This window comes from Littorina saxatilis, linkage group LG14 (assembly GCF_037325665.1).
Source record: "Littorina saxatilis isolate snail1 linkage group LG14, US_GU_Lsax_2.0, whole genome shotgun sequence".
In the NCBI taxonomy this organism is placed as follows: Eukaryota; Metazoa; Mollusca; class Gastropoda; order Littorinimorpha; family Littorinidae; genus Littorina; species Littorina saxatilis.
The window spans coordinates 8591875-8607562 of record NC_090258.1 but is presented as its reverse complement, the minus strand read 5'-3'; the positions used below and the strand labels follow the sequence as shown (position 1 = coordinate 8607562).

Genomic DNA, 15688 nt, shown 5'->3' with positions numbered 1-15688 from the left:
ACTTATATACCAACATTTTTATGTCTTATTTTCAGCACAGGTGTAGGAAAAATCATGAACCAAAATGTTATTTATTTTCTAATTTAACATTTGTTTTACAAATTTGACCATGGTCTTTCAAACATACAGTGACATTAAACATTGTTATGTTAAAAACAAGTCGCGTAAGGCGAAAATACAATATTTAGTCAAGTAGCTGTCGAACTCACAGAATGAAAACTGAACGCAATGCCATTTTTCAGCAAGACCGTATACTCGTAGCATCGTCAGTCCACCGCTCATGGCAAAGGCAGTGAAATTGACAAGAAGAGCGGGGTAGTAGTTGCGCTAAGAAGGATAGCACGCTTTTCTGTACCTCTCTTTGTTTTAACTTTGTGAGCGTGTTTTTAATCCAAACATATCATATCTATATGTTTTTGGAATCAGAAACCGACAAGGAATAAGATGAAAGTGTTTTTAAATTGATTTGGACAATTTAATTTTGATAATAATTTTTATATATTTATTTTTCAGAGCTTGTTTTTAATCCCAATATAACATATTTATATATTTTTGGAATCAGCAAATGATGGAGAATAAGATGAACGTAAATTTGGATCGTTTTATAAATTTTTATTTTTTTTTACAATTTTCAGATTTTTAATGACCAAAGTCATTAATTAATTTTTAAGCCACCAAGCTGAAATGCAATACCGAAGTTCGGACTTCGTCGAAAATTACTTGACCAAAATTTCAATCAATTTGGTTGAAAAATGAGGGCGTGACAGTGCTGCCTCAACTTTCACGAAAAGCCGGATATGACGTCATCAAAGACATTTATCAAAAAAATGAAAAAAACGTTCGGAACATACCCAGGAACACTCATGTCAAATTTCATAAAGATCGGTCCAGTAGTTTAGTCTGAATCGCTCTACACACACACACACACACACACACACACACACACACACACACATACACCACGACCCTCGTCTCGATTCCCCCCTCTATGTTAAAACATTTAGTCATAACTTGACTAAATGTAAAAAGAAGAAAAGAAAAGCTTTTGTGCACAAATCAGAAAATACATTGTAAATTTTACCTAGAGGCCAAACAAGAGATCCAAGCAAGTTGCACTGATAAGTTGTCAAAAACAGGCGCTTGCATTTGGATGTGTCCAATGATAGTAGGTTTGGTTGTGATCAATCATAATAATGTAGGAATAAAAATGTATGACAGTTTGGTATGATGACATGTAATTCACATATGCTGAAATATAAAATCATACATCATATAATATTAATATGGCTGTTGCCATGACCATGAACCCTAAGAAAGGTTTAATGTTATGTAAATCAAAATACCAAAATCAAGCACCTATTAATCTTATCTACGGCGCGGGAAGATTGAGGCCTTCGTAAACGTTCAACGTTGGCCAATAATGATTGTAACAATGTTGTGTCGTTTTGTATTATGTTGTATTTTGTTGATCAATTGATAAATATGTCTTCCCAACATATTACAAATCAAACAGAAATAAAGTCTTAGAGAACTACAATAATTATTGTTGCCGTCAAAACCTTGCAAGGCCTCAACCGTTCTCACGAGATCAGTTACATTTCTCTCTCTCTCTCTCTCTCTCTCTCTCTCTCTCTCTCTCTCTCTCTCTCTCTCTCTCTCTCTCTCTCTCTCTCTCTCTCTCTCTCTCTCTCTCTCTCTCTCTCTCTCTCTCTCTCTCTCTCTCTCTCTCTGTGTATGTATGTCTTTGTCTGTGTCTCCCTCTGAGTCTCTCCGCTTCTGTCTTTCTATGTCTGTCTCTGTCTATGTGTGTGTGTGTGTGTGTGTGTGTGTGTGTGTGTGTGTGTGTGTGTGTGTGTGTGTGTGTGTGTGTGTGTGTGTGTGTCTCTCTCTCTCTCTCGTTCTCGCTTTCTCTCTCTCTCATCTGACTTTTGGCACACAGGTCAAAGCAGAGGTTAACTTGAGTGCACGTGTACCTAGGAGGGGGGTGATTTCTTGAATTAGCTGAGGGCGGAAGGAAATCGCTCACCTTCCACGTCCAAAACGTAGTGATATTGACACGCCAGATTAGTGCGGTAGCGTATTGTGCTAAGCAGGAAAGCGCGCTTTTCTGCCGGTATTCTTGTTAACTTCGCAATTTCCGGAAAACATCCACTTTCACTTTGAGACTGTTTACATTCGACACTATCAAAAAAAAACACTTTGCAATACTGAAATAATTTTTTCTGTGTTCGAAAGCTACAGCCAATCGTTATTATGTCCCCTGAGGTACAGTTTTATAACATTATTGGCACATGTAAACAATAGGAATTAATTAATGAACGCTACAAAAAGGGCAGCCTTTAACCTCCCTGTTGTCACTCAGCATTTTTTTTATTCTCATCCACACTTTCAGCACTTCCCCCACCCGCCCTCCCTATCTCAGATGTAATTTGTAAATGACGTTTTCAGCCTTCAATCCACTATTTAACATAGTAAGTCAAGCTTTTCAAACCTTATTAATAATTGCTTTGATGTTTTGCTGATGTTCAGTTTATTATTTAATAAAGATCTCATGGTTCAAAATTTCATATTGTTTTTTTTTTCAAAAACGTGCGTGTGTTCCATTTCAAACTAACCTCACTGATGTGAACTCCATTATTACTGTCACATCTGTTTTACAAATTACACCCATAATCCAAACCAACGCGCAAACACACACACACACCACAACTACACACATATGTACTCGTTACCATTAGCCAACGCTCGTCACAACACTGTCAGTCTCAAGTCTAAATAATAATAGTATAAATCATAACTAATTTTCTTCACATCATCATAGACATAATGTTGCTTCACATGTTCTTTGTACAATCGTTGGTTTTCACAATAAATATTGCATTACTGTAATTGTCTTCTTTTTCTGTAACAATATCTTTCAAAAAAAAACCTCAAAGACCACACAAGCTATTGCAACATACTCCTATCTCTGGTCTCTCTTCCTGGGTACGACTTACATTCAAATGCTTACATTTCCATGCTACCCACATTGTCAAAATACCAATAATTATTCAAAACAAATGTTTAACTACTACCTAACTTCATTTCAGACCCACACCCATTATTATACACACATTTCACATTTAAACCATTAGTCGGCACCCTGTCGATATTTATCGACTAAGTTCCTTGTGTATCCTTGGCATTCGATGTCATTAATCCAACAAATAAGCCCACAAATTTGTGGGGCACATTTCCAGTTTGTGGACCACAAAAATAAGCCCACAAATTTGTGGGACACATTTCCAGTTTGTGGACCACAAAATGAAGGCCAAAACAAAATGTGGGGCACAAAATGTGCGCCATAAAAATAAAGGCAAATAAAAGTAGCCCTTAAATAAAATATGAAGCAAGTTTTTGTGGACCATAAAATTCGATTGATCACTTTCCCGAGAAGTCGGTTTTAAGACACAATAAAACGCTCTTCCTTAGTGGAGTACATGAATAGTATTGATGACAAAAAACATGGCGGCCGTCGTGACTGATATTATTGAAAACAATCTAATATTTGGCAGTTCAACACGTCCACCAGAGAAATATACCGACAAAGAAGTTGAAACACCGACTGCCCTTCTGAAAGAATTCAATCGGGATGTGAATGATACAGCTGATTTTGGACACGGTCTGCCTTGAATGGGGAGGTTGGCGATGAATCGCACTGTTCTACACTACTCTCACTGATTTTCAATCATCGGTTTGGATCAACAAGCAGGTAAGTTATTGTTTTTAAAATCCAAGACATGACCATAGCAAACGTGGCCTTTGTAGAACTGAGCAAGATTCATCTGTTGTGTATGTGTGTGTTAATGAGTAACTGGATGTGACTGTGAGTGTGAGTCACAGAGTGTGTGCTTGTTCTGTTCTTTTTTTTACTCAAGTTTAGAAAATGCTTGATCTTTAATCTGTATGCACATAATCAAATGCTGCTGTATCAGTGTATGAACTATGGTTGTAAAAGAATAAACAAAACAATTACTGAATTAGTGAGTGATTTTGCTCTGAATCGTCTGATAGTGAAGTTGAAATAGTACTTATTTCATTTTCAAGACATGTTAATAGTTATGATAATATTGTTATGGTTGTTTTCAGGCCTCCCGAGAAACCAGAGATGATGTGCATCATTCATACAGCTCCTGTCTTCCAGTTCCAACAGTTTACCTTTAAACATGGATGCATACATGTACTGGAGAGATATCAGGATGACTTGGCGTGGTGCTTTACATTACAGACTACTCCTGAAGAGTAAGTTACACATTTCTTTACCACTTACAGCTTTTGCTTGTCAAATCTGTATGGTAAAATATATGTAACATTGGGTATTGGTGATGGTAGTCTGAAGCTATAAACATGTACTGATGTAGATCATTCAGCAGTCTTTTGTTCTTTGTAAATTGAATAACAAGTACTTTGTAGATGAAATTATTCATACATGTATTTGAAGATGCATAGTAATACTGTGCATGGTAATTGGTATGATGTACTTTATATACATAATGGTACAAATATCTTTATTTTCTCTCTCCTTCCCATCTTAAAGTTTGTTGCAACGCTATACTCATAAAGTGCATTATACTGTTTGTATGAACATTGAACTATTGTGATGCAAGAAAGTAAAACATGAAATAGCTAGAATGAAAGATTTACTCATTACTGGAATTATTTTAAATACAGTCAGTCCTTTCCTTGGTTCACAATCACAGATCTGGCAAGTTGTTTTTTTATATATATTTTTTTTTTTACATGGAATAAGAGTTACAATGTAAATTGTAATACCGCCTGTGTACTTGGATACCTACTTCTACATCCAACACCCTGACTGCCCCTGCGCAGAGTTAGAATTTTCTGAATGAATTCACATCACATTTCTCAACAAAACTGTAAGGTGTCAACGCTAAATAGGGAATGTGTGTGGGATGAAGGCTCATGCTGAATTTAAAAAAATAGTAACTTTCCATCACATTCCAGAAAAGCCGCTCACATCAGCAGCATAACAAGATATCATGTCGTTAGAAAGGTTCTTGTGAGGAAGTCTTTTTAATTTTAAGATGAAAGATTATCTTTTTAATTTTAATGATGAAAGTATATATCTATTATATCCATGAAATAAATGGTTTTCACAGGAAGAAATGATGGCACCTGTAATATTACAGAATAAGGTTTACAGTTTAGTTCATAGTTGTCACTGTCAGTATCACCCCCACCATTCTCCATCCCACTGATCTTGTGAAGAACAAGTATTACCTCCTACCTACCTTCCCGCACCCCACACCCTCTTCTCGATACCCAAAACATATCCCCATCAGTGCACAGCAAAGTCTGGATGTGCTCAGTAATACATTTTCTGTATTTTCCAGGAAGTGAGGTGCCGAGATATGACGTGCAGGCAGCTTGCAGAGTGGTGCCTGGCTTTGCTGAGGATGATGATCAGATTCAGTCCATTCTGTGCTGACGGAGCTACCAGAACTGCTTTAATATAGTCCATCTGAATATGCTGACACTTACAGAGGTTTTCTGTTGCCTTTGTGGTGAAATGAACATGTAACACATTAACAATAACATTCTACACAAATAATGTGTGGTGCGATGTGGATCAAAGGGTACATTTTGACTTATAAATGTAAGTTGTCAATTCAACTAAATACAGGTAGTGTTTGGTATGCAGATATTTTCTTACAGCAAACAGCGGTTTGTTTGTTTTTACTACATAAAGTGATATTATCTTAGACTTTTATGTTGTTTGAGTGCTTTAAGTTAAGTTGTTCACAGGCAGTATTTTACACACAGGCTTAGCTTTGGGAGATGTGTGTGTATGTTTTGGTCAATGCGTGTTCATGTATAGACTTTGTTTGCAATATTAGAATTTAGATCTTTTAACTGCATTATGCACATGAAATGTGTTAACCCATGAATTTTTCTTCCTTTGAATCCTAGTCAGTACTTTATCTTGTTTAAGATTTTCATTGATTCTGTTTTTGGGTCGTTCTGGTGCATCCTGGATGGTTCAATTCATTCTTATGTTGTGCTGAAATGTTGCTTTTGTAATACAGTTTGCCAAGATTGTGTCTTTCACTTGGATGTGGTGAACTTATTTTTTAAAGGCCTGCTCTGCCTCATTAAAACACTTCACCTCACTGTGTCAGACCTTCATCAGGCTTTTTGCATGGGATAAGAAAATCCTTCCACTTGGTCACATAGCTAAAGTCAGCACCCTGACTTCTTAGTGTGGTGATGTCTTTTCTTATTAATTTATTTCCCCCAAAAGGTATAAGAGTTTTAAACAAAATTATGTCTTACAGCTACAGTGGAACCCCCCTTTTAAAGACCTCCAAAAATCTGAGAAAATCAGGTCTTAAAAAGGAGGGGGTCTTAAAATGGAGGTAAAATTTAAAATTTACAGAGGTTATGAACAGAAAGTCTGAGAAAACAAGGTCTTAAAATGGAGGGGGTCTTAAAAGGGGGGTTCCACTGTATGACTATTGGGGATTATGTGTTTGTAAAGATAGAGCTGAGAATCCTACACCGAATTCTGTGCATAGAAGGCGGCCTGAATCTTGACCCACACTGCTGGCATGACCTTCATAGCTGCATTCAACGCTTTACTTTTACCCTGGTAACTTTACGGTTGCTCTCTCTGGATTGAGCATTTTTTATTTCAACCAAGGGGAAAAATTAAATGCCTCTGTAGAGATTCGAACCTAGGACCTAGATTTTCAGGCAGATGTCCTAACCACTACGGTAGTTTTTTTTATTGTAAGATGGATATATATATGTCTAGCGGATGCAGCTACATGTACAAATGTGCCAAATTAGAACTTGCATTCTCAGCCTATAATCTTTGGCCATTCATGCGAGTCGAGTACTAAATATTGTGAATGCATGTGAGACTGCCTTGTTTTACTTTTGTGAAATGTGTGAACTCACTTTGTTTACATCTTTGTGTTAATAAATGCAGTTTATCAGTTACCTCTGTTTGTTTCTTCTGCAAGTATGTCAAATTGCCCACACACACCCTCATGCGCACACACACACACACAAAATCAGATCTCAAGTGTAAGTATTCTTTTTGCAGTTTTATTTTAATGCCCATAATCGGGCAAACAAATATATCATCACACTTCGTCACTTGCACCTAAGCTTAAAAGTAGCAGTCCTGCATACATATGTAATGTGTAAATGTTTCAGGTCACCATCTGTCCTGGCTTGAACATGCAATAAGAACACCTCTACACAAACACATGTACAGTCAACCGGCTAGCTGGTTCCCTGAAAGGCATATTTTTCTATGAATTAATCGATTTTCCGCAGACAGCAGCCAGGTAGTGGATCTTTAGTATATGTCCAAGCAGACGGTTGATCTTAGTACAACACATCAAGGAAATATTTTTTAAAAACAGATCCAACATCTAATCTTCCAAAGTTCACAATCAATAAAGAAGAAAGGTATGTTACTGGAACCCTTTATTTAATATTTAAGGCAATGTGCGGCAGTAAAATTACCAAACTTAAACTTGAAGAATACAGTCAAGGAATAACTTAGTTTTCTGGGTAGTTATTGAAGTGACTTATTAAAATGAATGAAAACATTGTGGATGGATATTGACGGCTGTTGCGATGAAAACTGGCATTTACAGTGTCAAATGGGATTTCTAGAAAACGGCTTTACAGCAACATCATACATCAGAAATTCATAATATTTGGCACAAGGATACACATGTATTATATCTACAATCATATAGAACGTGTTTTTTTTTTAAACAACTACAGTTGAATTTAAATTAATTATTGTAATGAATCTTTCTTTCTTTATTTGGTGTTTAACGTCGTTTTCAACCATTCAAGGTTATATCGCGACGGGGAAAGGGGGGAGACGGGATAGGGGAAAGGGGGGAGATGGGATAGAGCCACTTGTTAATTGTTTCTTGTTCACAAAAGCACCAATCAAAAAATTGCTCCAGGGGCTGCAACGTAGTACAATATATGACCTTACTGGGAGAATGCAAGTTTCCAGTACAAAAAACTTAACATTTCTTACATACTGCTTGACTAAAATCTTTACAAACATTGACTATATTCTATACAAGAAACACTTAACAAGGGTAAAAGGAGAAACAGAACCGTTAGTCGCCTCTTACGACATGCTGGGTAGCATCAGGTAAATTCTTTCTCGTCCCAACCAATATGGGACTCCCCCTAACCCGCGGGGGTATTGTAATGAATATGCAGTGAGAAATTCGTTCATTCTTATGACAAAAGATATTAAAATTCAACTGTAGTCTGTTGTAAAAAAATCGTTCTATATGATTGTTGATATGATACATGTGCATCTTTGTGCCAAATATTAGGAATTTCTGATGTATTATGTCCAATGTAACGACTGTTTCCATAGCAACGGCACTCTATGTCGATCAGTATTCACAATCCTCTGAAAGCGGCGTATGGCTGCCTAAATGGCGGGGTAAAAACGGTCATACAGGTAAAAATCCACTCGTACAAAAACATGAGTGTACGTGGGAGTTTCAGCCCACAAACACAGAAGAAGAAGAAGAAGTATTCACAATTGTTCTATTTATTTTTATGTCACTTCCCAGAAAACCAGGTTATTCCATGTATTCTCCAAATTCAATTTTACTGCCGCACATTTCCTTAACAAAATGTAAGATTTACTGTACTTTGACCGAGCAATGTTTGTAAGTGGACAGGCCTTAGTTTTATTTCGGTGGCATAATTCAATGCGCTTCGTCAAAATGTCTTGAACTGAAACCAGATGCAAGACTTATGGTCAGTTGGAGTTGTCTCCCGTACTCCTAACTTTAATGTGCTGCAGACAGGTGTGCCCAAACAGCCCATATCACAAACGGTTTGGAATTCCCGAAAACACAAGATCCGCACTGCACAACTTCAGTGCACAAATACGCGAGAGTGCACGGTCGCTTTTTGAAAATGTGTATCTTGAGAGAAAAATATAGAATAGTGCGCTGTCCGAAGGAATAGAGTTCTTTTTGGACAATGACAGCGCTCAGTTCAAAACGATAGGACATGATCACATCTGACTGCCATGCGGCTATGTGAATCAGACATCTGAGCCTTTCAATCCGTCTATGTCGGACGCCTGACGACATCCCCGAGGCTTTTAAATGAAATAAGACCATACGGGCACTAATAGTTGCATACCAAAAATGAACTGCCTCAAGGCTCTCTATGCAGAGTGGTATCTTTTTAAAGAATACATTCAGGTACAGCTTCTTCGAAAGAAAAAATAAATTCACCGCAACCACCAAAACATCTACCTCACTACAGAAAGCAGTCAAAGTGTTGATTTTTGGTCTGTGACCAAGTGGAGGGATGGTCTTATCCCATGTTAAAGGTGAGGACAACTTTTTAAATGAGGCGTAGTGGGCCTTTAAAACATTGACACAAATTTACAATAGCAACAAGTTGTAAAGCTCAGTACAACCAATACTGAGTGGACATTTACTGCCACTGTTGCTGTAGTTTCCCCATCGATCACAGCTGGACCTGGATAGCACTGCTTTTCATCCACATTCACTGGCCAGGTCTTCGTCATCTTCTGTCCCTACTGACAAATGAATGACAAAGGAACTGATCTTAAATTCAAACACGATGACAAGAACAAGTTTTAAGTATGAGTAAGGAGTAAATTGTGTTTGTAACTGACACACACACACACACTAAACCCACATAAATGCCAAGAGCGTAAACATTCTAATTCCCTGATAGACAAGTTCCAATGCCTACTTTTTAATATGAAATATAGAAGACACATTCCCTGTCAGCGCTTGCTATCAAATTCAAAAAGCAAAGCAAAGGTCTGTAACATCAATCTGCAGGGCTAGACAAATCTGCAGGTATTATTACTATTAATGTCTGGCAGCTCTCCTGACTGGCCAGGGAAAATCAAACACACACACACACACACACACACACACACACACACACACACACACACACACACACACACACACTTTGGTTCTCACACACAAACACACACCAACAGTCAGAATGTAACCAGAACTTGAGACTGAGAGGGAGGATAAAACACAATATGATCATGTAGCAGAACTCTTACCTGAATTGCCATTAGCATGAAATATTTCCCATTTGAGTCTTGACAGCCTCCCGATCATGAAGGAATCAATCTGCTTCTTCCACTGTGCCGGATCGATGCCAACCTGTAATATATAATATTGGCTGAAGTAACATTCCTCTGAGCAACAAATTTAAAACAGTTAGTTGACAGGACAAGTAGTACTAGGAGCTACATGCAGTATGATATTTAGCTATGTGGAGGAACAACAAACACACTGTCCACAGAACCAGATGAATTTACACACTGCACCCTCCCCCATAAAACAACAACAACAAAAAACGACAACAGACGACCAAACCAACATTAACGCTTGATTCTTATGATACTGTGGACAGTGGCATTGATATCTTTCTAGAATATAAAATTTTATAAGTCCTTTTACATTTAGTGAAGTTTTGACTGAATCAGTGAACTGAATCTGTTCACATAGACTGATAGAGTGACAGACATACAATGTAGACAAGTTGATGTGTGCATATATATATACATGCATATTACATAACATGTATATATATATGTATGTATAACATGTATATATGCATGTGTGTAGAGCACAAAGGAAAAAAATAATAGAACTTGACACACAGTTTCACTGAGAATGAGAGATATCCTGACAGTGAGTGAGTGAGTGACTGTTTACAGCAATACATTGTACTTTATTAAACTTAAAGGTACACACTGAAAGTCATGCGCTTCTAGTATTAAAAATGATTCTAATACTGGAGGAACTGCATGATCATCTTACTGGTGAAATAAAGCTAAGAGGTTCGAGCAGTTCTGTGGTTTGGACTCTTAGGTGTTCATTATTTTATTATTATCCCTGAACATGAATTATAAAAATAAAACGAAAACACTCTTCCAGTCTTGCTCACAGTCACACACACACCTCCATATGAGTTATTCTGACCAGAACTTGAGAATGTAAGGGAGGGGAAGGAAAAAACACACTGTACATCATAACACTGACAGTTGTACATGTGAACAGCTCAGATCATGGGTCAATAAAGTGTTACACAGATGGTCAAAATTAAAGTACAAGATATTGCACTGGAAGTGGTACTACACTGTTGCTTAGTGTCTGTATGAAACTACAAGGTGAAAATAGAAAAAGAAAAACACGATTCTTGACTTTGATGCGCTTTTTTCTGCTCGTAAACACACATTCTTCTACTCATCACAGCATGCCCCATTATTGAGTTTAAAACACCAATTAAATTTGTTTTGAATAAAACTCACAATTGTACAATAAGAATTTAGAGACCTGAATCAATTAGGTATATCATACTTAGTTTGACTTTTGCAAAACTAAGTAATTACACATTTAATTGAATCAGTCAGACAGACGGAGACATAGAGAGACAGACAGAGGGCAAACACAAATCTGAGAAAGAAACCCCTTTAAAAATGTTACCATGTTTGAAATGAAACATCGCAAGGTGAAGCCATAATTCATCACCTTTCAGTATGACGTCATGAGCGTGTTCCACACTTGAAATGACGTGCTTTTGGAGCTTGGAAGTATAATTTCCATTCAACGATCCGAGTTTGTTAAGTTTGAGCATATTTTCAACGTCAAACACCATGAAACTATATATATTTGGAATCAGAAAATGATAAGGAATAGATAGAAGTTGCTTTTAAGTGTCTTTTTTCATAAATAAAGATAGTGGTTATTTATCGGTTTTCTTCATTTTTAAGCATAATTATCAATACAAAACAACAAAACTATATAGTTTTAGATACAGGACGCAATAGGGAATACACCAATATAAATTTTCTGTTTCAAATATTAGTTTTTAAAAATGTAAAAAAAATGACATATTTCGAACAAACATTTCAATAACAAAACTTTAAGTGACCAAGCTGAAATGCAATCCCATAATCCGGCCAAGATCTGAGATTGTGTGATAAGAAATTCGATCAAATTGATGAAAAACTGTAACTGTGAAAGTGCTGCCTCGACCTTTTGGCAAACGATAAAATATGACGTCATCAAACTGTCCTATCAATAAACGGAAAAAACCTTCTATGAGAAAATCCAATCAAAAATATCCATATCAAATTTCATAAAGATCCACTCAGTATATTATGAGATATGATCTGCAGTGTGAAAAAAAACAATCTCACGCCCATAACGCAACTTATTTGGTCGTGTTCTGCCGATACTATAATGTTTTTCTTTCCTAAAACACACTATAATAGTAGCCCTTCCCAATGTCTATGCTAAAACTGACTTGTCTGTGTTGTCAATGATTTTGCAACAGTGTGAGAACAAAAAGTTTAACAAATCTCACGCCCATAACGTTGTGACACAAAAACTCATTTGGTCGTGTTCTGCCGATACTATAATGTTTTTCTTTCTTAAAACACACTATAATAGTAGCCCTTCCCAAATGCAATGCTAAAAATGACTGGTCTGTGTTGTCAATGATTTTCTGCGAGAATGCGATCTATCTGTTTGTCGCAAAGACCGTGTGACACGAAAGTTATGAGCGGAAGACAAATCTGCTGAGTGCAATTACGTTTCAGAAGATAGTTGGTTAAAACAGTTTATCACTCAGACACGCAAAGGAACACTATAACTTTATTATTCAGGCCATATATTTGCTTTCCTTTGTCATGTATGAAAGCACTGGCCTTGGTTGAAGAAAGTGACCTGACGCTGTGCAACAAATGTGTCGCCATTTTCCGCCGTGTTTTGTAAATAAAACGTGTTTACTACCCACACATAAAAAACGATGCTGTTGGTTCTTTTTATTTTCTTATTGTTTGATTCATGCTTAGCAGTTTAGTATGCTTTGTTTTCTTCTCAATTCAATGGATGGCTATAAAATAAGCATTTAAATGTGAAGGTGTTAACATTACCCATGATCTGAGCTGTTCACACATAATAAAACCTCTTCGCCTTACTAGCTCTTACCTGATTTGCGGCAGTGGCATCAAATATTTTACTTCTGTCAGTGACAGCCTCAAGATCATGCAGCAATCGGTTGGCTTTTTCAGCTGAGAGGAGACCTTGAAGTTGAACATACTAGCTCTAGCTCTCTTCTGATTGATGCCAACCTGCAAGTAAAATAATTGGGAACGGCCGATCAGAAGGTTACCTATTTGAGTATTTCAAGTTAGACTCAATCTTTAAAAACAAAAAGAATTTATAAAATATTATGATCATGCACCTTGAAAAGATGTTGCAAAAACGTGGTAGTGGTAATCTTCTTCTTCAAATTAATGAGAAAATCCCTGTACAGGGCAACTACGTGTTGGTTCAGTGAACGATACCTTGCGCCTGTGGACTGACAGTCACAGTGACACTGACAGTGACTCGAGTGAGTCGAAATGACACCTGTTGCAACACATACTACCATAAACCCACTCTCAGTTATGAAACGAAACATGGAAACTTACCTCTGGTTAATATGCAAAGGTTCGCCCGTCCCAATTCTCTCGCATTAGCAAACACCATTGCCATTGGAGATTCTGTCCAAACATCGACCGCCATTAACTAAAAACCGAAACGCAGTAGGTCTGAAAACCACGCTCAACGTCCAAAATAAGGAGGAAAAAAAAGAGCCCAAAACATTTTTTTGGCCAAAAACACTGTTTAAGCCCCACAAATATTTTGTCCTTATTTTTTATGAAGCTTAATTTGTGCCCCTTATTTTATGCTCCACAAATACAGTTTGTGGCCCACAAAACCAAAATGTGCCCCACAAAAATAAGCCCAAAAATTTGTGAGGCACATTTCGCGTTTGTGGCCCACAAAAATAAGCCCAAAACGTGTGGGATTACTGACATCGAATGCCAAGGATACTTGTGTGTCAGTGCTGGCAGTCAGCGCTGCCGTTGTGGGTCTCTTTTCACTTGAATGGAGTTGTAGTGTCACAGTACCCGGGGCAAGTGCCCTTGCCGTCTGGTGGTTTGTCTTGAGGCGGGTTGGTTGTAAAGAGCCTTAGATGCCACAGCCTCGGCAGCTATTCTTGGTGAGCCGTTATATTCTCCCATGCATATGGAGCTAGTAATCCGCAGGTGTGTCCTTCACATGCAGGTACAGCTGTATTATCTGTGTCAATGCAAGGTTACCACTGTCTTGCTAACAGTCAGCGTATAACAAATAGCCCAGTCTTGTTTTGTTGCGTTGACAGTCTTAATGTCAGAATTATTCAAATCGCCAACTTGTTCTTTCAAAGAGATAGTTACTAGGTGTGTGTGTGTGTGTGTGTGTGTGTGTGTGTGTGTGTGTGTGTATGTGTGCATGTGTGTGTGTGTGTGTGTGCCGGTGTGTGTCTCTGTGTGTGTGTGTGTGTGTGTGTGTGTGTGTGTGTTTGTGTGTATGTGTGTGTGTGTGTGTGTGTGTGTGTGTGTGTGTGTGTGTGTCTGTGTCTGTGCGTGTGGGTGTGTTTGGCTTTGTTATTGTCTGATCAGGCAGAGCTTGGAATTACACCTTACAGATTTAATATTAGTATACAAAGGTATATCTAGGTGTTGGGCTTATCTCAGTGTGCTATGAGCCATATTGAATTGTTTGTGGTATTGTTTTGCTGCGTATGGGAGCTTTCATATGTCAGATTGCATCTTCACACCTCTGTGGTTTCATCTGTGCGAGTGCTGACGACGAACAAGTTAACAGCTTTTGGGGAAAAAGCAAAACTGTTTTCTATTTTAATATCGAATTTAGAGAGAGAGAGAGGGAGAGAGAGAGAGATAGAGAGAGGGAGAGAGAGAGAGGGAGACAGAGAGAGAGGGAGGGAGAGGGAGAGAGAGAAAGAGAGTGAGAGAGAGAGAAAGAGAAGGAGAGATAGAGAGAGAGAGAAAGAGAGAGTGAGAGAGAGAGCGAGAAAGAGCGAGAGAGAGAGAAAGAGAGAGACAGAGAAAGAAAGAGGGAGAGACAGAGAGAGAGAGAGAGAGAGAGAGAGAGAGAGAGATTGATTCATTGATTGATCCGTTATACAGTATATACGGATGGAGGTTTCAGGCACAGCCTACTCCTTTCTTTATCTTTAACACAAACACGGTAACACATCATTTATACTGTTATTAGATACACGTATGCAATGCTAACAGATAGATGGACAACTAGACAGAGAAAACAATAAACACACAAATAAACAAACACTTTTTTTTTTTAAAGTTTAAAGCAAAATCGGAATGTTAATTTATGCACATAAAGAACAGGCGCTGCAAAAAGAACAAGTCGCGTAAGGCGAAATTACAACATTTAGTCAAGCTGTCGAACTAACAGAATGAAACTGAACTCACTGCATTTTTACAGCAAGAGCGTATACTCGTAGCATCGTCAGTCCACCGCTCGATGCACAGGCAGTGAAATTGACAAGAAGAGCGGGGTAGTAGTTGCGCTGAGAAGGATAGCACGCTTTTCTTTATCTCTATTCTTTTTAACTTTCTGAGCGTGTTTTTAATCCAAACATATCACATCTATATGTTTTTGGAATCAGGAACCCACAAGGAATAAGATGAAATTGTTTTTAAATCGATTTCGGAAATTTTATTTTAATAATAATTTGTATATTTTTAATTTTCAGA

General features: G+C 37.6%; 2 long non-coding RNA genes across 2 annotated transcripts; one reads left to right on the top strand and one right to left on the bottom strand.

Moving 5' to 3' along the window:
• Positions 1–3168: 3168 nt before the first annotated feature.
• Positions 3169–7002, top strand: LOC138947051 (uncharacterized). The gene is made up of 3 exons (XR_011449533.1): positions 3169–3751; positions 4129–4281; positions 5394–7002. It is a non-coding gene; the product is annotated as an uncharacterized lncRNA (long non-coding RNA).
• A 117-nt stretch (positions 7003–7119) lies between these two features.
• LOC138947052 (uncharacterized) lies at positions 7120–13659 on the bottom strand. Its single transcript, XR_011449534.1, has 4 exons — positions 13553–13659; positions 13068–13210; positions 10127–10229; positions 7120–9616 (listed from the first exon to the last, which is right to left on the bottom strand). It is a non-coding gene; the product is annotated as an uncharacterized lncRNA (long non-coding RNA).
• Positions 13660–15688: the final 2029 nt, after the last annotated feature.